Source organism: Gracilinanus agilis, chromosome 3, assembly GCF_016433145.1.
Source record: "Gracilinanus agilis isolate LMUSP501 chromosome 3, AgileGrace, whole genome shotgun sequence".
NCBI lineage: Eukaryota > Metazoa > Chordata > Mammalia > Didelphimorphia > Didelphidae > Gracilinanus > Gracilinanus agilis.
Genome location: NC_058132.1, coordinates 42973764 through 43000572, shown reverse-complemented (window position 1 = coordinate 43000572; position 26809 = coordinate 42973764). Strand labels below are relative to the sequence as shown.

General features: G+C 35.6%; 1 protein-coding gene across 1 annotated transcript in view; it reads left to right on the top strand.

The window, feature by feature from the left end:
- Positions 1–26809, top strand: part of RERE (arginine-glutamic acid dipeptide repeats) — a 423478-nt gene that overhangs the window by 263608 nt on the left and 133061 nt on the right. The window lies entirely within an intron of this gene.

Here is a 26809-nt window from a genome sequence, read left to right as displayed (position 1 = left end):
TGATTGCGCACATTTGAAAGAAGCATAGATGTGAAAGAAGCATTTGGATGTGATGTAAGGAAGACTTTGAAATTCGGTTAAGCAATTCATTATGAATATGAAAATTGTCTCTGTCATTTGAAAATTATTTATACCACAGTTCAGGGTAGTTGATTGAAACTCTTTTTGCTATCATTGTCATATTTATATGAATCCTCATTCTTCATGTTTTTGATGGCAGTAAATAAGCATTTAGGTAGATTATTTAGATTAAGCCAAGTTATTCCAAAAACAAACAAGATCTTTTTGAAGGAAGGGTTGCCTGAAGAGAAAGAGAATAGTGTGAGGGCAATTAGGTGGCTCATTGAATAGAAAACCAGGTCTGGACATGGAAGCTCTTGGGTTCAAATCTGGCCTCAGACACTGCCTAGATGTCCCTGTGGCAAGTCACTTAATCTCAGTTGCCTAACCCTTGCCTCTCTTCTGTCTTTTATCAATTGTAAGACAGAAAGAAAGAATTTTAATTTAAAAAGAAGAAGAAAATATTGTGAATTAAAATAGAATCTTTGACTTTTAATAGGACAGTAGGAAGAAAGACCAAGTTTTCAATATAGAAATTTATGTAGAGTTCCCCAGGATTATTACTCTGAGAGTCTTGCCTTCACTCAACCTACAGGAAACATAAGAGATAATAGTTCTTTGGCTGATTTTTACAATTGCAAATGACTCTTATCTTCTCCTTTTCTCTTCTACTTGGAGGTTGCCCCCCAACTTTACTCCCTTCCCTAAACTCTTCACCCTCAGATACATTGACACTTCTGCTCTAGAACAACTAAGGTGTGTATTGCTAAATATTTGTAAATGAAAAGTTAATTTAGGTGTTTTTGAAATAACCCTCAGCTTTTGCCTTGGTGGTGGCAATATGTTGACCACACTACCATTGCAAGTCAGAATTAAATGATGGAAAGTGGAGCCTTACAAAACACATGCTTACAAGGTTAATTGAAAAATAAAATATTATCCCAAAAAAATGAACATCATGAGTAAATAATAATGATCATTAACCCCATAAATCCTTGCTACTTTGGTCTCATTTTATCATATTTTGCTTTTTGTTCTATTCCAACCAACTTTTGAAGAATATTTTGGCAGTCATCTATCCATTAATGAGCCAGAGATCAGATGATGTTTTTGTGTGTGTGTGTAAATTGATTTGTCATACAGTGAGTATTTGTGACTGACAGACTGTAGTACAATGTAGATCATGAATATAATCTGACCTTGAGGTTTTAAATAGATAACAAGAATGTCTTCTTTAACTAGGCTCAGCCCAGGGGAGGGAAAAAAGACTTCTTTATCTACTTATGTGAACCATAGGAATCAGAGAAGAAATTTGTCCTGATTATGATTAATTTCATGGAGAAATCAGTACTTATCTTCCTTTCTTATTCTCCTAGTCTCTTGCATGCTTGTGTTATTCTGGTTGTCCCACTTGACTGTATAAATCTCTATAATAGTAGAGTTATGTAGGAACCAGATTATCAGATTGGCCCCTATTGACATAGAGTTCAAAGGCTCCTTGCTAGTCTTCCTTCCTCTAGATTTTATCCTGACTTTTCTCTCACCCTACTGACTCTTTAAGACTCAACCACAGTCTTCTTTGTTCATAAATCTTTCTCAGGCTAACCCAGATGACTTTATGATCTCTTCTCCTTTAGTTTCCATAGCAATGCCTTTAATACCCATTTGACAGTTCAAAAATAACCATGATATTTTTTGTATCTGAATTCTACTGTTTATCTCTAGATACAATTGTCTTATCTCCTCAGTAAGATTGTACACTTTTTAGGGTCAAGGGCTATAACTTGTATTTGCTGCTATATCATATAGTACTTAGTACACTCTGGCATATTATAGATTATCCTTGTTTTGTTACTCACTGAATTTTTTCCTTAATAAATATTATTTGGAGGTGAAGGGAATTGACAGAAGTTGATTATAAGCAAGAACAGATCCTAGGCATGTGACATACCTTTTTTTTTTTTTCCATTTTACTTTTTAATTAATTTAGGGTATTTTTTCCATGGTTACATGATTCATGTTCTTTCCCTCTCTTCCTCCCACCCCCCTCCCATGGCCAACAAGCAATTCCACTGGGTTTTACATGTGTCTTTGATAAGACCTATTTCCTTATTATTAATATTTGCAGTAGAGGGATCGTTTAGAGTCTACATCTGCAATCATATCCTCATTGAACCATATGATCAAGCAGTTGTTTTTCTTCTGTGTTTCCGTTCCCACAGTCTTTCTCTGGATGTGGATAGCATTCTTTCTCATAAGTATGACATACTTTTTAATGGCTGAGCATTACAGTTCTATAAAATAGGCATCAGGAACATGTTGTTAAATATAGCATTGAGTTTGGGACAAAAGCATCACTTTCACTCCAAACTTTGTTCTTTTCTATCTTCCCTTTCTTCCTCTCTATGTCTATCAGAATATAGTAAGTAATTTTTGAAGTGGAAGGCTTTGAGATAAAATAGGAAAGGATTTTTTAAACCTAATTTTTTCAGTTCAGCAGTAAGTTCCCTTAATATAGTGTTTGTTAGTTTCTTACTATAAACGTTGTTTGGGAAATTGGAATTTTATAAGCTTTTCTGAATTCTAGTCAAGTTTGTGCAGATTTCCATCAGAAGATGATGCCTTGGCTGTTCTTGAAAATAAAAATTATCAGCAACAACTCGAAAATCAGCTTTCCAGTCCACTGCCAAGCTCCCCCTCTACCCCTTATTAATTAATTAGTACCCCCAGTATTAATAGAAGTTAGATCTAATTGTAGAAGCTTTGCATAGCAAGCACATGTCTTTCACCAATAGATAATTAAGGAAAATTTTTTTCTTTGTGTTAATATCACTTAGGAACGATGAAGAGAGAATAATTTAGATCTGAAAGTTTTTTTTTTAGCTCTTAGTTTATTAGGTTTTTAATTAAATATGATGAACACATTTAAATAACACAGGGGCCCCAGGCTGAGCTGCAGCTAATCGAAACAGATTAAGTCACCCATCCACACTTGGGTAGTTATTCATTCTGTTTGTTTATGCATGTAAGCTGAAGGCAGCATTTTTGGCTGCTGGACTGCTTGCTACTGCCCTGGGATTCCTCTGCTGCTATGTGAGGTTGGGCTCTTAATTATCATTCAGCTGTTGATTATGGAAGCAGTAGTGATGCTAATTGAATTCTCTTTAAAATTCAGGGCCTATATTTTCCTTGCAAAGTCTGACAGTTTGGCCTGTGTTCCAGATTCTTGCCTCTTGATCTTGAGCTGAATTGCAGTTTTCCATTTTGCTTTCCACTCACTGGAGCCCCTTTGGATATTTGAAATTGATTTACTGTTGAATTAACTTTAGCTAAAGAAGCAAAGGTCTAAACCAAAAGTGAAATCATTTCCCCCCCCTTCATTTTGTATGCAAGATAGTGCCATTCCATTCTTGATTATTTGTAGTTTTTCTCAAGAAATATACCACCAACCACTAGGTTAAAAAAAAAAAAGAGAAGAAATATACCACCTTTTAAATATGTTATACCACTTATAATGTGATAAATTAGGTTCAAATAACCTCTTAAATTTTTATCCCAAAGTTATTTATCCTTGGTGGTGATAAATGTTAATTGGCCACATATATGAATTTGCAAGTTAATAAATTTTGAAATATCTAACCACTGACTTCAATTTAAAACTCAATTTATCAAAAATATAAATGAAAACCTTCAAAAATTGGCCTAATTTTTTGAATATTTGTATTTCAAAGAATCCATGTACCTGGTCAAAGGATTATTTATACAAAAATGCACCTCTGTTATTAGGATGCATCTTTCTCCCCAGCATCATCTACAAATGCCTTTATTATCCCCTTTTTAGAATATCTGCTAAGGAAAACACCATTTTCATCGTTCATTCCTTGGAAGCCAGGTGTCTGGGATGTGCCAGAAGACAGAGCTGCTTAGTGGGGCAAAAATATCATGAATTTTATTTACTGTTTGTGTGGCAGCTGTAGAAAACAGAATTCATAGCAAAATAGAAGTATGTTTCTGGTAACAGCAGGGGTTGTTTCCAGTTTGAAAGCTGTGGACAAAAAGGCCAGAGGTTGGGATACCAGAAAAGAGTTCTTTCTCAATGAGATTTAGAGGCAATGGTTCCATTTGAATCATGAAATGAGTTTTTAATTCTTGGAAAATAAGGTAGATACTACTTCTAGCTTTTAATTTCATATCATAAGTGAAGCTAACAGTACTGTTTCATTTTGCAGGGACTAATTGTAAAAGCCATGTAATTCCCAGACTTCATATTTGAATGATACTACTCAATCATACTGTCAGTTTTCCAAGCAACATTTTAGTCATTGTGAATTGGGAGGTTATTGAAAAATGTATCTAGAAATTTTACCTTTTATCATGATAACTCCTTTCTTATTGTAGAGAACAGATTTTTTTTTTGAGAATGGATAAAAAATGTAGACTTATTTCCTTCTCTGTTTCTTTCTGTTCCTTTTCCATTGACTTTCTTTTTAAACTTTGCCTTTTGTCTTGGTATCAATTCTAGACAAGGGCTAGGCAATTAGGTTTAAGTGACTTGCCCAGGGTCACACAGCTAGGAAGAGTATAAGATCAGATTTCAACCCAGGATCTCCCATCTCCAGACCTGGCTCTCTAGCCATTATCCATTGAGCCACCTAGCTGCCTCCTTCCCTTTTACTTGTGAGGGAAGTTGCATATTTTCCTGTAGGCTGATAGTTAAATATGAAAGCAAGAAAAGGAGGTTGGCAAAGTTGCCAAGATAACTGAAGCATGACAAATTTAGATATTTTAAAATATATTATTATATGTATACCAGAAGCAAATTACTATAATAGGTGTCATGTATTCTTAACAAATTTCATAATTGAAATAAGAATATTGAAATTTTCTAAAACTTGGACTTGGATAAAATTTATCATACTGTTTATTTTCAGTGTTTTGATTAGCTCCCTTTGATCTAAAATCCTTGTTTAAAACTCAATATTGTGAACAAAGCAGTTTTATTATCAAGTCCTTTTGAAAATAAGACAAAGAATTAAAATCAGTTATATGTACTGTAAGGGAGAAAAAGGGGCCAGAGGATTGAACTATTATCAATCCTCAATTAAGAATAATCTCAAATCAAAATTTACTTTTATGTAAATTTATTTACATGAGAGAAGAGAGGGAGAAAGACATTAAGAATCTATCTCACTGATTAGTCCAGGTAGATCTTAACCCTCAATAGAGGGTTAAAGGGCCTGAGGCCAGGAGGTGAATGGAGCAAACTGCACTCACAAGAGTCTATAAAAGGAAGTTTCCCAATAGAAGTTCAGGAAGATTCAGTCTTTAAACTTACCACGTGGAACAGTCTCGGTCACAAACAAACCAGCGAAGCTCCCTCAGAACTCCTTCACCATACCAGTAGCAGCCTCATTCCCCCTCCCTCCTCTTTGGAAGGGGTCACATATATGTCACTTCCAGTGCCTTCTCTTAGCCTCTGTGACCAATCACAATAGATGCTTTCTTATAGAAAGCGTAGGGGGCGGTCCGTTGATTCTGATTCATTACTCACTCTAGCACACATGGGTTAGGACCTCCCAGAATTGGAAGATGCTCTCACCTTTGGTGATTAAATCTAAAGAAGGGCAGTGTAGACTTAATCTAATTATCACAGTACAAAAAATTTTGTTTGGAACAGTCAGTTTTGTTTATTAGTTGGCAATAGCAATCCATTGCTTAGCCAGCTATAAAGAAGAAGAAATTTTTTTAAAATCTTTAGCAAATGAAATAGGGCAAGCAGTAGAAAAACATTGAAATTAAAAAATATACATTTCAGCATTTAACTTTCAGGAAACCTTGTCTGCAGGAGAATCTATATAGTGACCTTGACTTCAACATGTGATTTTATTGCTTTTTCAATTTTGATCTTTTTACTGCTGCCAAATATTATTTTATTTTATTTTATTTTATTTTTTCAGTTTATTTATTTAGAATATTTTTCCATGGTTTGGAAAACAGTTATGGGAGAGATTAGGTTTAAATCATCATCTCACACCATATACCAAGATAAATTCAGAATGGGTGAATGACTTGATTGTAAATAGGGAAATGATAAGTAAATTAGGTGAACATAGAATAGTGTTACTGTCAGATCTATGGAAAAAGGAAAGAATATAAGACCAAGCAAGAGGTAGAGAATATTACAAAATGTAAAATGAATAATTTTGATTAAATTAAAAAGTTTTTGTACAATCAAATGAATGCAACCAAAAATTAGAAGGGAAGCAGCAAATTGGAGAAAAGTATAACAAAACCTCTGACAAAGGTCTAATCTCTCAAATTTTTTATTATTTTAAAACAATTTCATTATTTTTCTTTTTTGCTTTAACCAACATGGTTTTTTGATTCACCATCCCTACTGCCTTATACTAAATATTTATCAATATTAAGTGTTTGCTCTACTCTTAAGTTCAAAAGGTATACAAATTATTTTAATTTACTGAATGCCATTCTTTACAGGGTTATTTCTCTTAAGAATGCCAGGGAAGCTAAATCCAAATTGAACACCAGTATGCATTAAATTATTCTTAGGTGTTTCAAAGAATATTTTAAAATTAGGAAGTCATTTTATGGTACATTCTTCATTGTTGCCAAGGGGAGAAAACCTACAGTTTGAAAGATTAATCAATACTGTGGCAGTTGGTTGTTGGAACTCTGTTTTCCATCTCATTTTCAAGAATATGTAAAAAATGGAGATGACTTCCACTTTTAACTGCTCTCTGTCATCTTTCTGTGCTCATTTAAAAAGGAGAACAAGACACAAGGGGGATTGAGAGATTGCTTTTGTTTTCCCATAGGCAAAGTGGTTATTTTATAAATGAGGAGGGCCAAAATACCTTTTCTTTTCTGAGGTTTCTTAGCAACATTGCTAAAATCAAGCTGAATTTGCATATGGCAGTGTGTGTGTTGTGTGTGTGTGTGTGTACACTATATATATGTATATGTATATATACACACACACACACACATATATATATATATTGCACTAGATGTATAGCTTTAGAATTTCACAGGTGAGATTTCCGTTGATTTGGGAGGGTAAAAAAGTGAGCAACCATTCAGGGTAAGAAAGATTAGACCATGCCAGCCGTCTTTTTTCTTGACTTTGCTTCATTTTCAATTAAAGGTTCTCCCATGTAGATAACCAGGAATGATCCCAAGAGACTAAGAACTCTTACCTTCTAAATAATGCTGACCCATTTTTAATTTGTTGGCTGGCAGTTGTTCTTAGATCCAGTATTCCACTGAAGAACTTTATCCTTTAATTGTGCAACCCATTAGACCTGCTTATGGTTGATGTTAGGTTACTAAACTCCAGCTTTGGGATTGTTGAGAATTCATTGTCATGATAGGAAATAATATGGACCATTGGAGGGAGCTTTGACTTGAGGAAGAGATAGTGTACCTGAATGTTTCACTGAATTAATTGGTGACTATCAGCATGTCCTTGGTCAGGTCATGTATCGCATTTGGGTTTTTTTTTTTTTTTTTAATCCAAAAAATCAGATGAGATTTGATGGTCTCTTAATTCCTCCTCCTTCTAGCAGGTATGATTACTACTTTCCAGAATGCTCATCAGTACATTGCAGAGTATTTTTGGATGGTAGAGAGTTAAATAGTGAAATCTTGACATCATTGCACTAGAGGCTTGACAAAAAGATGCTTTTTAATCACAAAGCTTCTGGTCACTACAGAGGATTAAATTCCCAAGAACATTTGATTGACTCTTGTGTCCTTCACAAAAAACCTCTCTTCCATCTTGCAAGTGAATGCCTTTTTGTTATATTGTATTTGTAGAAGCTGGTGACAAAATTATGAGTACATTGTAACATCTAAGAAGAGGGATCATCTTTCATTGATCAAGTTCCATGTTAGTTTTTTGATCTGTTGTTGATTATAGTCCGTTTCAGACTAGCATTTCTCATATTTAAGTAACATGTTAAATTTATTTTTTGGTTTGTTTTTGGTAAATTAGTGAATTGCCTATTATTAGTAATACTCTATGTTTTCATATAAAGTGGCTTTTTTGTTGATAATTCCTTTGTTTTTATCTAAAAATTGCCCAACTGTATCAACCCATAAGCATTTTAATAAGAATGTGAAGCAGAGAATGTCTCTTACCCTTTTCTTTAGACCCATTCCTGCTTATTCACAAATTTCAGCATTTTTCCACTTTTCATTTTTCCATTTTTCATTGTCTTAGCATTCTTAATGAAGAGGCCCAGACCACCTGCCTCTTCTTGCTAGTGCCTTCCTTTCAAGGTTTCCTTCTGTTTACACTTACTGTATCTTGTAGACATGTAGTTCTTGTCATGTTGCCTCCCTAGTTAGAATGTGAGCTCTTTGAAGACAGGGACCATGTTTTTTCTTGATTGACAGATTGACTTTAACAAGTCAGGAATAGAGTTCTCATCAGTTCCAGTGGTGGCAATGACTAAAAGCAAGGTACCACAAAAATAGCACCACTTTTTGTGCTGGCAAAGAACTGGAAATTGTGATGCTAAATGTTATTTTGATACATGAATATAATGGAATATTACTCTGCTACAAGAAAGGATGAGCATAATGGGTTACATGAGCAAGAAGACGGAGGACTAGACATTTTCTCTGATCTCTTCCAACCTCTGAGACTGCTCTAAATGGTAATTGTGTGCTAAAGATAAAGCAATAGCAGTTGTCTCAATGGTCTAGGTCAGTGATTCCCAAAGTGGGCGCCACTGCCCCCTGTTGGGTGCTGCAGTGATCCAGGTGGGTGGTGATGGCCACAGGTGCATTTATCTTTCCTATTAATTGCTATTAAAATTTAAAAAAATAATTTCCAGGGGGCTAAGTAATATTTTTCCTGGAAAAGGGGCAGTAGGCCAAAAAAGTTTGGGAACCACTGGTCTAGGTTATCCATCATCCAAAAGATTTTTTTTCAACCTGAAAAAAAACAAAACAGAAACCAAAACCCTTACACTTATTGATCTTGAGCTCACTCACCACCTTTCCCCCACCTTGCATGTTACCACCAACAAGGCTGGATTAACAGAACCAAAGTCACAACACATAAATTGAGACTTAAGCCCACCATCTCTCTTTATAGTGTCATGGAGACTTTAGCTCCAGGCTGTAGAAATTAGCCCAAGATCCACCAGACAGATACTGAGGCCAGGAATAAAAGCCTTTTTTTTTTTTTTTTTTTTTTTTCTTTTTTCCCCCCACTCACATCTCTGTAGCACTAGGCTATAAAGCTTCAGACTGCCCATACTGGTGCTGACAGGCCCGTTGTACTAACATAGACTGTGCTGGTGTTAGTCCTTAAAAGATAACTCACTTCTTGAACATTCCAAACAACAAAAATGCAGGAGGAGAGAATAAATGTGAAAGCCAAGGATAGTAGCATTGTAATAGCAGAGTGACCAATATGAAATGTCTTTATAATGTACAAAGGACCCAGGGTGAAAACAAGAAGGTAAGAGTAACAGAACCTAGCAACATCCTGCCCACAGTTGAATTGTGTGCGCGTGTGCGCACACACACACACACACACACACACACACACACACACACGAAAACAACATTGCAACATGGGAGCATACATAAGGGGAGAAGAAGAGCAGGATGATAGAGAGGAATGTGTGACATGCTGGGGTCAAATAAATGGAGCTCACAATGAGGAGAAGGTAAGCTCTGTGTGATAACTGAAAGAGAAGACTGCAGGGTAGGGGAGAGTTGGAGGAGGAGGAGAAAGGTTTAAAAAAGGGAAAAAGGAAGGGGCCCTTACTTTGGTAGTGGGAGAATGCTATTGTGAGTGAAGAGAGATAGTCTGTGGAGAGAGATGGGGTCCTTACCCCAATTAGAAAGGAGTTACAGGGAGCAGCTTGGTGGCTCAGAGATGGGAGGTCCTGGGTTCAAATCTGACCTCTGACACTTCCTAGCTATGTGACTCTGGGCAAGTCACTTGACCCCCATTGCCTAGCCCATACCACTCTTCTGCCTTAGAGCCAATACATAGTATTGATTCTAAGACAAAAGGTAAGTGTTTAAAAAAAAAGAAAGGAGTTATAGACAAGAAGAAAAAATCAAGATGAAGAGAAGAGACTCAAAGGAAATAGGGCTACATTTAAAAAGATTAAGGTAAAGTAACTGAGAGAATGTGTTTATAGCAATAGACAGAATAAAATCATTACTTGAGATAAAAACCAATATTACAGTCAGATAAAGGAAAACTTTAAATGTGAAAAGTTTAAACAATCCAATAAAACAAAAAAGTGACATAAAAGAAAACAAAATCTGACTGTTACTTAACAAGAAGCCCATTTAAAAAGAGAAAATAAAAAAAAATAAGAGAATATAAAGAAAATAAGAGAAAATAAAAAAAAAAGATATAGAGAGCATGGGAAAAAATTACTATTTATATTGTGAATTTAGGAAAGCAAGAGTTGCAGTCATACTATCTAGTACAACTATTCAAAACAACCATTCACAATAAAAAGGCATTAACAGGGAAACTATTGTATTTAGAGGAATCATAACAAACCAATGTCAGTAATAAACTCATACATTCTGCATAAATGCCTTATCATCCAAATTCATAAAGAAAGCATTGTCTAAGGGACAAGAAGAAATAGTCAGTAACACAATAGTGACAAGAGACTTCGATACTCTTTTTCAGTTTTGGCTAAATTTAACCAAACAGAAAACAAAAGGGAAAATTTGAAAAATTGCTGGAAAAACTAGAGTTAAAGCTGTATGATGTTTTTAAATTGCACAGGAAAAGATTATACTTATTCCTTTGTTCCACATAGAATTTTTGCAAAAGTTTACCATGTTCTAGGTCACAAATATATTGCATATACATGTCAAAAGATAGAAATAATTAATACATTCCTTATGGACCTTAATGTGATGAAAATGGAAATTGGTTCAGGAACTCAAACCAAAGATATAGGCCTAAATTGAGACTTAAAAGTATAATCCTAAATGATAATATAATATTATTAATATAATCAAACAATTATATGAAAAAAAATTTATAATAATGAAGCAATATGGCCAAATTTCTGGCATGTAACCAAAGTAGTTTTTGGGAGGGAAATGGTACTCTTACCGACATAAGGTAGCAAAATAGTAAAAAAGACTAATGAACTTAATAGGCAGTTTAAAAATGAGGAAGCAAATAAACCTTAAATGAGCATAAAAAAGGACATATTAAAAATTAGATGAAAATAGTAAAATTGGAAACAAAAAGAATCTCTATAAATGATGAATAAAAAGTTGATCCTTTGAGAAAATGAACAAAATATATAAACCCTAAGCTAATCTGATTAAAAAGAAGAGAGCAGAAAATATTATCAATTAAATAGCAAATGGGCAAGGTGAAATCACAGTAAAAGAAGAAATAAAAAGAATAATTACAATGTTATACATAATTATATTCTAATAAAATTTAAAACACAAAAGAAATATAAGAACACCATCAAAATCACAAAATGCCTAAACTGTCAGAATAGATAGAGATCTTCTATAACACTATCTTAGAAAATGAAATAAACCTGTTTGTAAAAAAATTACAAAGGGTAAAAAAAATTTTTTTTATTAAATAAAAAAAATAAAGCTGATCCTGGAGTCACTGGAGACTTTAATCAAACTTAAAGTTTAACTTACAATAATTCACAAATTATTTTTTAAAACTGAGAAAGCCTTCCCAAACCCACCCCCACCCCCTGAAATCATTTATGAGACAAATATAGTCCTGATACCCAGGGGATGATACAATAAGCCAATATCATCAATAAATATTAACTTAGAAATTTTTTTATAATATTCTTTCAGACTACAGTGATTCATCTGAGAAGTCATTCATTATGACCATCCGGAATCAACATAATCATATTTTTAAAGTCTTTGATAATATACAGTACCCTTTTATTCTCAAAATCTTAAAAAGTATAGTCATAGAGGCACTTGAACAAATAAACGCTTATCTAAAATGAAAAGGAAGCATTATATGTATTGGAAATATGCTAGAACTTTTTCCAGTAAATATAGCAGTGAAACAAGGGTATCTACTCTATTCTATATAGCTATAGGAATGTAAGAAGCAACAATAAGGCAAGAGAAAGAAATTAAAGCCGTAAAGATAATTATAAAAGGCATAAAATTTATCCCTAGGGAATTAGCAAAGATACTAATTCAGACAACTTCAGCAAAGTAGCAAATTACAAAATAAATTCTCAAAAATCAACTGCATTTCTATGTAATAATAACATAACATAAGAAGTAATAATAGTAAGAGAAATTCCATTCTAAGTAAATACAAAGTGCTTAAAAAGCACAAAAACACTTGTAAAGATTCAATTATAAAGTATTCTTTAAAAAAATAAGAAAACAACATAAGTAGCTGGAGTTTGGTGCCAATATGATAGGGGAGAGGCCAAAATGATAAAAATGACAATACTATGAAAACTCATTTACACTTTTAATTCCATACCAATAAAATTATCAAGAAAATACTTTTTAGAACTTGATAAAATAATAACAATATACATTTAGAGACAAAAAATTGAGAATATTAAGAGAAGTGATGAAAAGAAGTAGAGATGAATGTAGAATAGCACTTTCATCTATGGGTGTTTATTGATTTATTTATCTAGGGTGTTTATTGATTCAAATTAGAAGAGAAACAGATCATATACTTCTCACAGCTATGGGTGGAATGTGTATTCTTAATCAAACAAGATATAGAGGCAGTTACCAAGGATAAAATCGATAGCTTTGCTTAAAACTGAAGTGCTTCTGCAAAGATGCTCCTAATCACTAATAGTTAGAGAAATGAAAATCAAGAAAAGCCTTAGATTTCCCTTCACATCTTGCACTGGTAAAGACCCACAAATGGAAGAATATTGGAGAGGTAATTGAATGATAGACACACTAATACATTGTTAGTGGAGTATGAAATGGTAAGACCATTTTGGAAAGCGATTTTGAATTATTCAGATAAAATGAATAAAATGGTCATAACTCTCAGCCAGGAACTGCATTATTAGGCTTCTGCTCCACGGAAGCCATTACCTGGAAGAAAGTCCCCATGCACTCCAAAACATGGAAGTACATTTTATCATGGCTAACAATTGGAGATAGAAGACACTCATCATTTGATGAATTGCTAAACAAATTATCATCAATGAACGTGATGGAATATTACTGTGGTATAAGAAATGTATGATGAATACAAGGAAATGTAGAAGAACCATGAAATCAGCATACACATTAACTATAATGGAAAGAATGGCACATCCAGAAATCAGGAACTGAGGATAGCAAAATTATTAAGATCAAGTATGACTATAAAGAGATATGGGCCATCACCCCCACCCCAACAAGTTTCTTACTCTAAGTCTGTCTGGCCACGTGTAGCTCAGTCTTGCAAGATTCTCTGTCCAGTCTTCCCAGCTTGATCTCCAAAATACTGAGCCAAAAAGAGACCCAGGTAGGCTCCACCCAAACCCTTTTATCATGTAGAGAATGGGATGGATCTGGCTGGCAGTCAAGGAGGGGGAGGGGATGAAATTCCCTCTGTACATTTTTTCTATGTATTGATTAATTGAGCTAATTTTTTTACTCTCAGAAAAAATTCTCTTTGCCATATGAGATGATTCCTTGAGAAAAGGCGGGAGAGTGATAGTTGGGATAATGATGGTGATGTAATAAACAGAATATTTTTAAAAATTGTTTTAAAAAATGATCATAATTATGAGGAACACAGAAACATGAAAAGACTGCTCTGAAGTATAGGAAAACAATATATACTGTGACTTGTTCAATCATTCATTCCAACTCTTTGTGACCCCTTACAGTATTCTTCCCAGGGTTTTCTTTGAAAAGATACTAGAATAGTTTACCATTTCTTTCTCCACTGGATTAATGCAAACAGGAAATTATTTGTCCAAGGTTACACCGTTAGTAGGTGTCTGAACTCAGATCTTCCGGACTCTAGGCTCTGTTCTCTGAGCCATCCACCTCCACACTCTATAACGATATAAAAAGAATAAATAATAATCATGAAACAATCAAAACTAGATGTTGTAAATTATAATGAAAGAAGTTGGTTTCAGTGAACCATTTTGAGAAAATACTTCTACCTGCATAGCCCATGTTCCCGCCTTCCCTATATACTCTTTTACAGTGGTGCAAGTCTAAGGTTCTAGAATATTATAGGTAACAGATTTTTTTTAATATGATGATCAGTTTTGCTGATTTTTTTTCCTTATAAAAATTCTTTGTTAAAAGCGATAGATCTTCTAAATGGGTTAAGAAGAAAGGAGAGTTATAGGGGAAATTTAGGTGATTTGAAAACAAAAATATAAATAGAAAATTATTTTAAAATAATCACTCCAATATTTGGTTTCCAGGATTGTTTATTTGTCTACCTTAGCTCTGTCTGTGAATGAAGAAAAACCTAGCAGTAACTTCTTGGATTTCTTTCTTTCTTTTTTTTTTTTTAACCCATTCTTTCCATCTTGAAATCAATACTATGTATTGGTTCTAAGGCAGAAGAGTGGTAAGGGCAAGATAATGGGGTTAAATGAGATTTCCATTTAACAAAGTTTATTAACTATTTTCTATACGCTGAGCATTGTGTATTATGCAAAGTGGATACTCAACACAAAAGGAGACATGTTTTCTTCCCTCATGGATTTTGTCATCTTCTCTGTTTTAATGAACTCTGAGCAATTTTTCTCAATTTTTTCATTCAAACTTATACAATAGTAATCCTTAAGAAAAATGTTAGGTAGAATTGGGCCAGCCAGACAAAATTCTATGGTCCCTTAAGGGTTTATGTTTGGATAGACAACACTTACACCAGTCTGATTGTATTCTTACTTTAGTAAGATTTATTTTGAGGGGAAATCTCTGTTTTTGTTCCTCACTGTTGATAGTAGAACAAAGGACATACTGATCAAGTCACTGTGAACTTGCCTTAGTAACTCAGAATGCTTAAAACTGAAGTGCTTCTGCAAAGATGCAGAATGCAGCTTCATGTTGAGGTCAATGCCATCAATGTAGTGCCATCTATAAGGCTAAGGTTATGAGAAGTAGCTCTTCGGTGTCAGGCGTCAGCCTCAGGTAGGTCTCACAAACTATGTCTCAAGAGGTAAGGGTGGAAGGGCACCTGTATTATTTGGTACTTTTTTCTAGGTTGTCATTTCCTGATAGATTTATTTTATTTAAAAGTTAGGGCTTTAAAGAACCAGAGCTGAATGTTTTACTTACTGAAATGGCATTCTCTATTTGGTAGAGAGAGAGCTTTTCAATATGTGTATGCAGTAAATACAGTCTTGTGTTAGAGGCTGTCACAGGGAAGATGAAAGATAATGTACAGTAGAGATAATTTGACACTATAGAGTATTCTCTTCCTTTAGATTAGTGGTTCCCAAACTTTTTTGGCCTACCGCCCCCTTTCCAGAAAAAATATTACTAAGCACCCCCAGTCACCTATAACCGCCCCCTTACAGTTATTCACCGTTCCCAAATGCACCTGTGGCCATCACCACTCCCCTGGATCGCTACAGCACCCACCAGGTGTCCACTTGGGGAATCACTGCTTTAGACCTTCAGGGATGGTTTTCACCTGTAGGCAGTGGTGGTGGTATTACTGCTGCTGGTTTTTTTTTTTTTTTAAACCCTTACCTTCCATCTTAGAGTCAATACTGAGTATTGGCTCCAAGGCAGAAAAGTGGTAAGGGCAGGCAATGGGAGTCAAGTGACTTGCCCAGGGTCACACAGCTGGGAAGTGTCTGAGGCCAGACTTGAACCTAGGACCTCCTGTCTCTAGGCCTGACTCTCAATCGACTGAGCTACCCAGCTATCCCCTGCTACTGGTTTAAAAAAAAATCCATAAGAAAATGCCTGAAACATCTCCTCTTTTCCTTCTACTCCACCCAAGAAATAAAACAGAACAGAACTCCAGACATTCTGCAATGACTGAAACCCTGGGGATAAAGTAGGAAAGTAGCAAAGCAGATGGAGTGATGCAAGTGAAAATCAGTGAATCTGAAAAAGATATGCAGTTTTACTCAGTTATAAATTCGATATGATTTGATGTATTATATTGTAGCACAAAAACCCAGCATGTTCAGAGGATGCATTCACAGGTGTCCATGTCTAAAAAGATTACATTATCCTGTTGTATCTGGTGCAGGTTAAAATCTGTGCAGAGAAAGTCATTCTTGATTATCAAGGACCTGAAGGTCCTGCCATATGAGTAATTAATTCAAGCAATTTGCAATATTTAGAATGGAGAAAGAAAAGAATTAGGGTAGGAAAGGTAACCTTAACTTATATAAAGAAGGACTGTTTTCTAGAATATTTATTCTACTTAACTTCAAGGGAGGAATGGATGATGGTTTCAGAGAGTTCAATTTAATCTCAATATGGAGAAAAATATGAGGGAAGGAAGCTCTCCCCTGCCAAGCATGTATATATGCACTCTTGGCTGATAAGCAAATTTTCAGTGAAGTATTAAACTGACTATAGAGTTCTATGCTGTGATCCCTTTATGAGTTGCCAAGGGTTTTCTGATTGAATCAGAAAGGGAGTCATATGATTCAATGAACAAACAAATTATCCACTCACCTGAAGGTTTTAAACAACCACATCTTGGGGGCCAGCTGAATAGCTCAGTGGATAAGGCACAAGGCTTGGAGTAGGGAAGGTCCTTGGTTCGAATTTGGCTTCAGACCCTTCCTGGCTGTGTGATTCTGGACAAGTAATTTTAGCCCCAGTTGCCTAGCCCTTCTCATGCCTTGGAATTGATATTTGTGTCAATCCTAAGGCAGAGGGTAATGTATTAAAAACAAAAAACAAGTACCTAAACCCTGGATAAATTGCAGAGTTCCACAGTTGAACTTGTTGTAACTGAAAGTTGCCAGAAGACTCTAGGCAGAGGAGGGCAGGAGGGAATTCTCCTCTATCATGAAATTTTGAAAGGATACAACTGGACAAGAAGGAGATGCCATATCCAGCAGGGAACAAAGACACACTCCATACAGACATGCACACATCCCAGGAAGTATTTCCAGAGAATATGGCAGGATCTCTGATACAGCCCTCATTGGAGGGCTTGAGAAGAACAAATCTTGGAGCCACCTTAACAGCTGGCCTAGCAAAGCTCTGGCTCTACAGGGAAGGATCTATGTGAAGACTTAGGAAGACTGAAGAATGCACCAGGGTTGTCCAGCCCTGAAGTCCTAGGCACTGTGAGATGACTTTGCTAAATGGTTGTTTTATGTGTCTTTCATTATCATTGTGGTCTAATTTTACTTGTGCTATATCTGTGAAGACCATGTGTATTTATTTGAGAATTCACATCTTCTTAATTATAGATCTTGCTATGCCATTTTATTAAATTCCTTTAATAAGGGCTAATTGAGTGTGTTGGATGAATGTTAAAAGGAAGCACACTGATGGCGGAATCATGAGCTCTAATTTTAGGATTCTATCCATATAAGCTTAGTCTCTTCATATAACCTTTTACAGCAGCTACTCACTAGATTTGTCTGAAAGTGTGATTACTACTCCTGCCTTCTTTCAGTTGAAGCCTAATAGATCCTGCTCCAACCTCTTACCTTTACTTTTTGTGTGTCTACCTGTCTCAAATGTGGTTTTTGTAAACAATGTATGGTAGGATTCTAGTTTTTAATGCATTCTGCTATCTCCTTACATTTTATGGGTCAGTTCATCCCATTTACATTCACAGTTAGAATTACCATCTGTCTATTCCCCTCCATCTTGATTTCCTCTTTTAATCCGGACTTTTCTCCTTTTATTCTTTCCCTCTACTCCAGTGTTTTGCTTTTAATCACTCTTCCCCTTCCCACTCCCTTATATTACTCCCCTTCCCATCCTTTCTTATTCCTCTCCTACTTCTCTATAGGATATTTTAATGACCCCTCCAACTTCTCCCTCCCTTTATTACCCCCCCCCTCGCCCCTTTTCTTATTCTCCTACTTCTCTATAGGGCAGTGGTTCCCAAACTTTTTTGGCCTACCACCCCCTTTCCAGAAAAAATATTACTTAGCACCCCTGTCACATACTATCACCATTTTATATGCCTTGCTTTTCTCCTACTTGTTGACCATTCAGGTAGCTTGTGATCATTTGGAATGTAGTCATATAACTGTTTAGGGAAAATAGGTCCTATATACAATTTTTTGTTAATATAGACACTTTGACTAAGATCATTTGCCTAGCATAGCTGTTTGCTCCTCTCCAAGCTAGAGTGATGATAAAGCCAGGTGCCATAGCCATGGAGACAGCCCCCCCCCCCCTTTTTTTTTTTTTTTTTAGGCTAAAGAGCTTATTACTGAGAATAATCAATAGAATGCTATTGAAAGTTTTTTTGTGAGAAATGGTACAACTTGATCTTTCCCTTAGGACATCTGGCAGATGAATGGCTTGGAACAGGGAGAACACAGAGCTGGGAGAACCTATAAAGGGGTTGGAGCAGTATTCCTAGTGGGTGGTAATGAAGACCAATGCATGGGAAGTGATACTGAGAACTCAAGCAGAGAGATGATGGAAACACGGAGGCGCAGTGGTGATATAGTGGGGAGAGCTGTGGGTTCTGGATTAAGAGTCTGGCATGAGACCTTTGAATGACTCTATGATCTTGGGCACAGAAGGTCAGGAGGCATCAATCACTGCCTTTCTCTCAGCTTTAGTCTCTTCATTTATAAAATAGGAATAACAATAATCCCTCACTTCCTAAGGGGAGAATCCAGTGAGACTACATACTGTCTCATGATGTCCTCCTCAGTTTGTACTTGTAAAGTTGATTTTTTGAACTCAAGAATAAGACTTCTACATTATAGATGCATTGATGTATTGAAGCCGTTGAACCTTTGAGTGTTACCATAGATCTGGCAGGATTTAGTGAAAGACATCTTATCCACAGGTTGGACAGCATTTAGGACCCCTGCATAGGATGGGCATATTTAGGGCCTTCCATGTGTTTGAATTTTATCTGAGCTTGCCATTACTCTCAGAGTGAAAAACTTTTGAAGCTTTCACATGGGAAATACATTAGTGAATTCACTGAGTTAATTTTCTAATTCAGGAAGTTAATTGCTTGTACTTTGACTTTGTTGTAAGTAGAATTTTTGGTCTTTGCCAGTTTTATTGCACTTACCACCATTGAAGATATTCACTATTGGTTACTGAGTTGAGTGATCAAGATATTTTTAAGGGTTTTTAGTATTTTTGCAATTGCATATAAAAATGATTTTTAATATTTAAAAGAATTTTGAGTTCCAAAGAAGCCATCATTTTGTGTGTCTGTTTCTCTTTCCTCTCCCTCCCCTTGACCATCCTTTTAACCTGTAATTTGATACAGGTTATACATGTAAAGTCATGCAAAACATTTCTATATTGGTAATGTGAAAGAAAACCAGACACCCCCTCCCCAAAAGAAAGAAAACAAAGTAAAAAATAATGTGCTTCATTCTACATTCAGACTTCAATCAGTTATTTCCCTGGAGGCAGATGGTATTTTTCATCATGAGTCCTTTGGAATCATCTTAGATCATTGTATTGCTAAGAAGTCCTTCACAGTTGATCATTGAACAGTATTGTTGTTGTTGTTGCTGTGGTGTATAGTGTTCTCCTTATTCTCCTCACTTCACTTTACATCATATGCCTTTCCAGGTTTTTCTGAAAGCATCTAAGCAAGGTTTTTTAAAAAATGTGTTCTTTTGATAATTCAGCTTTTCTATATGATCCTGTGCTTAGAAAAGTAAAAAGTTGGCCAAAAATTTTGTTCTAAAAAGAATAATGAAATAATTATGTAATAAATCTTGATTTTTGTCAAACATGTACAAGTTCTTCCTGCTTTTCCCATACTTAATAAGGACTCCAAGTGTCACTCATCAACTTGTAGACCAGATTTAAATGATCAGTTTTATTTTTTGTTTTTTTTTTCCCATAAGGACTAGGAAATTTTTTATGTCTTCTAGAGGACATGAAAATGCATTTTAATGCATTTTAATTTAATTTTAATTTTAATTTAATTATCTTCTTTTGTGTACAGCTAGAGCAACAATATTCAGTTAGGCTAAAAAATAATCATCTGTCCATTATAAGCTGTAACCAAGAGAGTGAAAAAACTATGATCCATCACCAGTTGCATCTCTCTATGTTTCTTAAATCACTTGCCATTCCCTCAGCAGCTCTGAATTCTCTTTGGGAGCCATTATTTAATTTAAGTCTTTCGAGTGTCACTCATTTGCTAATCAGCATTTTTCTGTTCAGATACACAGAGTCTAAATATTAATAATTTGTTTTGCCCATCTAAGGCTTCTAATTAATTAGTAGACTGTAGAGCCAAAAAGACTTAGATTTTATATTTGTAAAAGAAAACCTTAGTTCAAGAAAAACATTTTACAACATGGCCTAGGGGGAACCGATTGGTGACCCAGACTATTATTCCATCTCCCTGTTAGCCTTGAAAACAAATACCACTATTAATGGGGCATTTTGGATCCATCTGGCTGTGAACATTTTTATGTACCTTGATTGCTCATCATGTTGGAAAATCATTACATGAAGGAAAATGCTGCTCTAATAAAAACATTTTGGTAACCTGAGTGATCATTGGTACCCTCCATTCCAGTGTAAATCATATCAATGAGATGGTCTTTTTGTCTTATTATGAAACATTTTAATCCAGTTCCTTTGGGCTATCCAGGGCTTTGATTCGTGTCTAAACTTGACATGGTATTGTCCCTAGTTACTTCTTCCCCTATAATTCAAATCTTCCATTGCCAGCTCTCTGCCTTGGAGTTCAGTTCACACTTGGTTTTCATCTCTGTCTATTCCTGCCAAATATTGGAAGTATCCTGTTGCATTTATATAGCTTTTAGGCTACATTGGGAATGAATCATGCATTTATAGAAGTCAATAAGCATCTCATCGTATTACCCTCCACTGAGCTGGAATAATTTCAAGCACTCACATCAAGCATTCCATTTGGTATGAATTGGTGGAGGTGGGTAAGGCATATTTTGCCTCACCTGCTTTATAAATGAAATTTCTCAGGTGTGGAATTGAGCACTCTTTTCTCTACCTAGAGAGACAATTTTAGAAGCCTGTGGTACGGGAGGGGTACAGAGAAAGGAAATCTCTCAGTGTATATCTGTCTAAATAGAGACAGACAGACAGACAGACAGACACACACACACACACACACACACACACACACACACACACAGCATGCTCTTGTGTTCCCTTTGGAATCTGCTTTTATTTCCTTATTCATTATAATGATTCCCTTACTAGTTGAGGTCTTGTTTCTATCATTATTCATTTCTTTTTCATTTTTATTCAGCTGACCTTTTTTATTGAACACATTTGTGAAGAAACTGAATGTGTAAAGTATTCTGAGACATTTATGCAGAACGAATGTTGCAATCCAAGACTTTTTTACACTTCGACAGTCAAGCTCAGTTGATGAGCCAGCAATACCTTCTTCAGTTGGATGTTGGTTGGCTTGGGATATTCTGTCATGTTGTGGTGCTCAAATGTTTTTGCCAATCAGTTGGGAACTTTCATTACACCCTGATGAGGGAGGATTGGGTTTGATATTATCTGGCAGAAACATTTTGAGCAATGCAGTCTGTGCTCAACATGTACATTCTTGTAAAAGTTTAGGGGATATTCTTCTCAATAGGTCCTCCTACTCTTTTTAAAAACCCTTACCTTCCATCATAGAATTAATACTGTGTATTTGTTCTAGGGCAGAAGAGCAGGAAAGGGCTAGGCAATGGGGGTTAAGTGACTTGCTTAGGGTCACACAGCTAGGAAGTGTCTGAGGCCAAATTTGAACCCAGGACATCTCCCTTCTCCAACCCTGTCTCTCTATCCAGAGAGCCACCTAACTGCTCTGCTTCCACCCTTATTAAGAAAAGTCAGGCAAATAATGTCACTGTTATTCTATGAGTAACACTGTGAATAGCACTTTTTCTTCTCTACATCTTCCCATTGATTACAATTGGTTTAACCAATTAAAGTGACATAAGGTGACATTTTTTTAGTTAAGTATGTGGTCTAACTAGTCAAGCCCTAACAAATGGACCTAGATCCATTAAGAGCTTAGAATAAGACACAATTTTACTGAAGGGAGAGAAGGGAACTTTGCCATAGGACTAGAATTATTTCACCTACTCTCTGAATTCCAAAATCCATTGTAATGCTTTAAAGTATTTCCTTAAAAATTAAAGTTAATTTTTAGAAAATGAATTCATGACTTAAGTATTTTTAAATCTAAAAGACATGAAGAATATCATCCCAAAATATTTTTGTGATTTTATTGTACATGAAGAGAATTAAGGGGAAAGTTCGTTCTTAAACTTGAACCTCAACATTACAGTTACACTTGAATGTTAAAACATGTGATGTCTGACAATAGGCCAAGTATAATTTTCTTTTGTTGTTAAACTCTGATAACAAGATTATTTTATCAATGGCACCACTGAAGTGTGACAGTTCCTGTTCACTTTGATGACACTCCCCGCCCCCCAGTCCCTGCCCCAACTTCCATTCTGGGTTTCTATACCTGGCTTTTTTAATGTAATGGTAGAATTTTTCACTTATTAACTTATGTTTATTGAGCCCTTTCTGGGTCAAATTCTGTTATTTCAGATTTTGATGATTTTTATTAACCCCCGTTACTGTCTGAGTGAATTAATACTTCCTATATACAGGACATTGTGCAAAGCCAGGAATTAAAAAAAAGGGGGAGGGGGGCAAAAACAGTTCTTCCTGAGGGAGTTTACTTAAGTATTAGCTTTTATGCACAATAGCAAGTATAAGTTTCTTTTCTTTTTCTTTTTTTTTAAACCCTTCCATCTTGGAGTCAATACTGTGTATTGGCTCCAAGGCAGAAGAGTGGTAAGGGTAGGCAATGGCAGTCAAGTGACTTTCCCAGGGTCACATAGCTGGGAAGTGTCTGAGGCCAGATTTGAACCTAGGACCTCTCATCTCTAGGTCTGGCTCTCAATCCACTGAGCTACCCAGCTGCCCCCTCAAGTACAAGTTTCTTGAACGCATTGATTGTCTTTTTTTTGAAGTACTAACCTGGTCCCCAGCCTAAAACAGTGCTCTGCACATAGCTGATGCTTAATAAATGTTAATTAATAATTGATAATAATATCTAGCATTTATATAGAACTTCAAGGTTTACAAAGCATTTTACATGTTATTTAATTTTATCCTTCCAATAATCCTGGAAGGTAGATTCTTATTATTATTCCCATTTTAAATATGAGGAAAGGGCAGCTGGGTGGCTCAGTGGATTGAGAGCCAGGGCTAGAGAGGGGAGGTCCTGAGTTAAGATCTGGTCTCAGACACTTCCCAACTGTGTGACCCTGGGCAAGTCACTTAACCCCCATTGCCTAGCCCTTACTGCTCTTCTGCCTTGGAATCAACACACAGTATTAATTCTAAGACAGAAGGTAAGGGTTTAAAAAATAATGATCATAAACATGAGGAGATTGAAGCACACAGAAGTGACTTGAGCAGCAGCAAACTGTGTCTGCGGATTTGAACTCAGTTCTTACTGACTCCAGATCTAGCACTCTATCCGTTTCATTAGATATATAAATCAATGCTGAGTTGAAGAAGTTCTCTGTGCCTGCAGAGCAAGACTTTGCCTGTGTGCTGTTATTTGTTGCAGGTTTACAGTACAATATTTTCCTACCTGAGGGCTATTAACTAACTACTCAAGTCAATCAGCTGGTTAGGAATTTAACAAGTTAGTCAAAGGAAAGATAGTGTATTCCGGTTATTATTTCTGTTAACCATTCTTTCTTGTCACTTCTCTCTGTGGGTTGGTTCCTGTTTTGTTTTGTTGGTGGTAGGAATTTAGTCCATTTCTTACGAGAAAACATTCTCTTTTCTGACTTTTTTCCACACTTCTCAACTCCTTCCACAGCAGAAAATCACTGGTAATGGAATAATGGTCCCCGAATAATGAGAAGAGTAATAATATAAAAAGTTCAGTATAGAAGAAAGGTTTCTTTAATGTCATTTCTTCATATCAGCAAGGGGATTTAACATGACCTGTGTGGGTGGCAAATATACAATCCAGCGTTTAACTCCCTCATCCTCACAGCTAACTCTCCTTTTAAAAGCCCTCGGACATTTTTTAACAGTTATAATTTCTTATTTGAAGTGTATTTATAAACTTATAGCATAAAAACATCTACAATTTTTAGTTACATGTGAAAATAGGTCAAGATTGTTCTTTATAGGCAAAGGTGTTCTAATGTTGGTCCTGAAGGCTTTTAAAATATTTTTAGTGTTTTCTACTCGGAATTCATTCTTTGCTAATCGATGACCAAGTTCTGGGAGGATTTAGGTCTCAAGAAAAGAAATCTGTTATATACTGACTAGACTAGCTTAATAACCTATACCTTTCCTTTGCCTATTCTATTCTTCAGTAAAACTGGCCTTCTGATTTGGAAGGCTTGAAAGAGTAGGTGGGGACTGGGCTGTGGTAAAAGTCATATGATAAGTTTTTTTTCATGAGAATAACAATTCTAATCTAGCAGGTAGGAACTCTGGTAAAGGGTTTGTTACTCATTTCTCCCCCTACTTTGGTGACTTCTACCTAACTTGAACCAGTGTGAAATCCAATGGTTCTACTGGGAGGATCCTAAAGGAGGCGAGACAGTATTCCAGAAAGCATTGCCTGCCCTCCCTTTTCTCCCTTTTTGCCATTTTTCTGCTTCCTCAAGGGGAAACCCACACCTTTCCTCTTCCTTTGCTTAAACTCACATGCAGAAACAGAATCCATGGATTATGATGACAGAACAGTTGGGGGCAGGGCTTCTCTAGCTGTTTGGGCAGAGTACATTTTTTTTTTTTAGCCTTTGATAACAACATTTTATATTTTTACTTTCTTATGAGGACCAGTTTAGACTGTTCCCTGATCTCTGTCTTTGAAGCTACCAAGCTGCTTTTAGATCAGATTTCTATCCTGCAATTGACTTTATCTCATTTACAGGATCCCATTTCTGTTGCCATACACTGTGTGATCTCAGCCTCCCCAAAGCTTTTTAACAATTAGTAATTGAGCAGGAAGTGTGTGTTTATTACAATAGCCTTTTGATTTTGATTTTACAATCATGTAGTGTTGAGCAGAGAGCAGAGGCGGCAAAGTGGCTCTCTGTAACACGTTTTTTGACAGAGAGAAGTCTGTTGTTTCAGCCGCTTGGCTCTCTGTCAGCACTTCTCAGACTTCCCTCTTGTGTTGGTTGCTTGGCAACCTGGAGTTGGAGCAATCAAACCGTGGCCAGCGCTTTTCCAAGCCCAGATTGGTAGATGATTTATTGGTGAGACTATAAGCATGGCAAGCCCAAGCAACAGAAATGGACTTTTTACTCTCCTTCTCTCCTCTCCTCTCCTCTCCTCTCCTCTCCTCTCCTTGTCAGGAGTTGATACAACAGTAAAAAAAAAAAGAAGAGAGGCTCAGACATTCTTCTTTGAGATGCTTCATTAAAAAATTTTTAATTAAAATGATTGAAGCTTACACTGAGATCCTTTATTTGTATTGACTAGATACCAATATATATTGGTTTAGGATTAAATAATTTCCTGAAGGCTGTTATAAAAATGGTATTATAAAGACAGTAAGAGTTGCTTATAACTTATTATTCATTATAACTTATATATATATATATATACACTTAACTATCATTTTCATAATAGGCTTTGAAAGAGCTTTTTTTAGGAGAACCAGAAAGCTAGAAAGGTTAAGGTATTTGCCCAAGGTCACACTGGGCAATGTGTTTAAAATGGAATGGTAAAGCCAATAATAAATCCCACTTTTTCCCCCACTCCTTACTCCCATACTAACTTTGCATAAGCTGTTATAAAATGCTGATAGCTGGCTTTAAAAATATAAGGTAAGGAAAGCAGTGTCAGAGTTCTAAGGCTTTGATCAATGGAGCATTTCCTGCTTTCTCCTCTTTTAAAAAAAATCAATCTTTGGGAGAAAAAACAACTTACTCCAATATTCTGCTCTGTTTTAAATAAGTTTAAATAAATCTTCCTTTGAATATGCATATAGATTAATGTGGAAGGAAAGGAGGAAGCTGCCATTTTTGTACTGGTTAATTCTGTTTCAACAGATTTCTTCCTACTTTTTCCTTCTGCCTGCATTGCCCTCTTCTTCCTTTAATTAAAAAAAGCCAACAACTTTTATTAGTGGAATTACTATTTGGATTTTCTTTTCAAAACCAAGACCCTAAAAAGCTACATGTCCATTGGATTACAAATGAGAGGATATCTCTGAAAATAATCTGCATGTGGTTTTAAAGGGTGAAAACAAGAAGGGAAGCCATACAGATTAATCTTTTAAAACATTAGCTAAGCATTTCTTTTATAAAAAATTATAAATACATATATTGAATCCCTAACTCTCTTTGCATACTGACTTAGATTACCTAACTTTATATGTAAATATGCTATTAGTATTAGTATTCTGTATAAATATATAAATCTAATGTTTAGATATATAATTTACACAGAGCTATGCTCATTCTTGTTTAATACCATTGTTTTATTAGAGATGAGGTATCATGGGACCACTATTATTTGAAATAAAAAATAATAGAGAGGTTCCATGGAGAGGCTTATTAACATCCCAAGATCTCATGATATTCTCTGG